The 3,293-nt window shown below is 43.0% G+C and overlaps 1 long non-coding RNA gene across 1 annotated transcript; it reads right to left on the reverse strand.

Moving 5' to 3' along the window:
• Positions 1-343: 343 nt before the first annotated feature.
• LOC144162366 (uncharacterized) lies at positions 344-2,994 on the reverse strand. Its single transcript, XR_013320659.1, has 2 exons — positions 2,910-2,994; positions 344-1,700 (listed from the first exon to the last, which is right to left on the reverse strand). It is a non-coding gene; the product is annotated as an uncharacterized LOC144162366 (long non-coding RNA).
• Positions 2,995-3,293: the final 299 nt, after the last annotated feature.

Below are 3,293 nucleotides of genomic sequence, written 5' to 3' on the forward strand. Positions count from 1 at the left end.
TCATTTATAAAAAAGCCCTCACCACAGTCATACTTTGTAACACTAATGAAAAAAGCACAGCATTGCTTAATACATCAAAAGCAAGAGTGCAAGCTTACCTTGAGGAAGTTGTTTTGAACTTTTGAAGGCTGGTAAACAGCAAACATGCAAACTATGCAGTGAAAATGAGTGAAGGCATAAGCATGTCGCATCAATGTATTTATTGTCCCATCCAAGAGCCAGCATTGCTTAATACAACAAAATCAAGAGTGCAAGCTTACCTTGAGGAAGTTGTTTTAAAATTTTGAAGGCTGGTGAACAGCAAACATGCAAACTATGCAGTGAAAATGAGTGAAGGCATAAGCATGTCGCATCAATGTATTTATTGTCCCATCCAAGAGCCACTGTGAACATATTGGTACCAGGATTTAGTTTGTAGCTACCTACCAGCATTGCCATTTTCGCAACCAGCATACTGATGTACGCAGGCTGCTTTATGCAGGAATCAACAAAATGGTTACTGTAAGTGGCGAACAAATGCGACGTTAGGTTACGGTAAAATGATTGCATGAAAGGAACCCTAGAAAAGCTTATAGCTGTAGAGCAGAAGTGTTTCGATCAGCATCTGCCAGCACAGTAGAAGCAGGGCAACAATATCTGATCAACGAACAAACAAAGGTTTTAAAACAGCGTACACTCGGCATGAGAATATACAGCCACAGTGAACAGCAGTGGGTGGATACAATCTGCAACTTGATAACAGCCAGAAGTAGGTGAGGCAGCCTTCTACCCCACTGATCAGAACCTTTTGAGCCATACTGACAGTGCAAGATGGGAAAGGGCAGCTTAACATTTTTCAATCCATTGTCTGGGCAGACATCAATGGTGCATAAACAAAACACTGCAGCCACAACGTATAATGTAAGTTTTAACTGACATTCACGTGGTGAAAGCTGATCCCCTACGTCACACCTTCATGAATATGTTGCTGGAGGAGGTGGCGGCGCCACAAAAAGTTTGTGAAAGGTGCACAATAGAACCTGGCTTCAATAGAGATTTACATGGGCAGTGAGGACGTGCCAGCTCTCTCACAGTCATTGGCACCACACACAGTCCTCCTCAGCACGGTCCCTCAAGTGAATACCACTTTGGAACACAGTGGGCTAAAATACCACGCAGAATACTTCCACTTCATTCTTTCAGTTCAATAAGCACGTACACAAGTCTTCAAACGGCTGCTCATAGTAGTTAAATGAAGTTGGTTTCATGCTGTGCCAAGGCTATCGCAAATGAAGCCACTGCTATAAGTCACATTTATGCATACAATGGATGGTTTCGAATAACTAATTTTCTTGCACCCGAGAAAAATAGTTTGAATCTTGAGTGCCTAACAAGCAAGATTCAAAGAACATCTTCCATGCACTACAAGGCACTTTCCTCACCACTTGTTTTTCTCTTTATTGTGCAGCTGAATGTACAGGATTGTTTTTACTATTTACATATCGTAGGCTGCAATCAACCTCTCCCCAAGCCCTTTTGCTTTTTCAACGGTGGCCCTTGCTAGAATTTTTGTGTTTTTGGCAGCTTGGCGGCATGCCTGCCTTGTCTTGCGCTGCTGATGATCCATCCAATGATCCTGACTTGGAAACTGGTTGCATGCCTGGTGCAGCTTCTTGTGTTGCCTGCTGGTCTGCTCCTTGCACTGCTGACACAGCTGGGACCTGTATCGAAATGGATGGCATCATTGAAGGTTTTGCAAGGCTTTTTTACAGATATTTAGAGCACAAGTATGTACTCTTAAAATCCAGCACACTAGCATGCTTATTTACAAAAATGGTTCCAGCAACATATAAAAACACACAGTTACGATCAGCTGCGCGCTGCCGTGTTGACACTGAAGTCATTACTTAAACCAAAGAGAAGGCACATACAATGAACTCACAAGACGCCAACAATGTTTTCAGAGGTCGTGCTTTAACAAGACATGACTTTAGCAGTTGGATTATTCAAGACTGAACAACCACACAAAATGAGTAAATGTTTTGAACTTATTGTGTAACAGCTACGGAACAACGAATGCATGAAGGCAGCTTGTGTATTATGGAAATGGCACCCCAGAGGCACTATTTAGTTGCTATTTAGGCAAGCACCGTCTGATCAGCAACATTTACGCTGTTTGACACCTTCGCACGTAATTTCCAACTGTTCCTGCGCTTCGGCACGCTTGTATAGAGGCACTGGAAAAAATACAGAGCCTTCAATTTAACACGCGTACCTGGTTATATCTGGGCGTGAGACCTCGGTTAGACAGGTGATAATTGGTACTTGTGGGCGTGTAATGTACACACACGGTGCTTAGATATATCAGTGCGCGTTATTGGTCATCTAATAGAAACATTCTACACGGGAATTTTCACAAAATTAGGAACTCCCGTAAAATGCAGCCCACTGCTCCAGAACGCCCTGCATGCCTGCCGCTCTTAGCAAGACGAGGCCGTCTTCTGGAAGGTTAACACGAATGAAGTACGAGAATTTTTTCGCTGTGTGGCCTGATAAGATCCTACGCTTATCGCTCTCCTACGCTTGTTTCCTACGCTTGTCGCTCTCAACATATAAAATTAACATTTGCTCACAGAAACAGCTCTACAGTGCGTCAAGACATCAAGAATACACGAATAGTGCAACAAAGAAAGAACCCGATTAACCATCCGGTCAATAAAACATCGTCTGCGTGTTAGCGACGAACAAAGGTGATATGGTCGAGTTCCGTGGTCGAGTTGGCCGTTATGGCTTGTTTAAGGCACCAAAGCAAACGATCAGCTGTTAATCAGCGTCCTTTCACGATTTTGTCAGCATGCCGACCGCACGTCGGGTAAGGCGACAACAGTTACACTTATGAGTGGAAATGAACAACAACCGTGTATACTTACTTGGGGTTATATGACGCGTCGCTCTGCTACTCGTAGTCTTCCAGAACGAAATTTAACGCTGTACAGCGGCCCTTCCGCAGATACATGCCACCGCCGACTCGCAAGCAAAAAAAAAAAAAAACGAAAAAAAATACGCTTCGCCGCCGAATCACCGGCCCCGCTAAACTCAGCCGCGTATGCCGTTCACAAATCACTTCCCCTCTTATAAAACAGTACTTCTAAACCTTAATTAAAACTTAACGTATCGTACAAGTTGTTTATGCGACTAATAATTTATACTGTAATAAACATTACTTGTAGCTTTTTAATTTAAAAAAAGATATTTCGAGTCAAGTCAAGATGTTGGCATAGTTAAGCCAAGTTCGAAAATCACACGTCTATCTG

Source organism: Haemaphysalis longicornis, unplaced genomic scaffold (genome assembly GCF_048455015.1).
Source record: "Haemaphysalis longicornis isolate Haplotype H1 unplaced genomic scaffold, Haemaphysalis longicornis Haplotype H1 scaffold_12, whole genome shotgun sequence".
Taxonomy (NCBI): Eukaryota; Metazoa; Arthropoda; class Arachnida; order Ixodida; family Ixodidae; genus Haemaphysalis; species Haemaphysalis longicornis.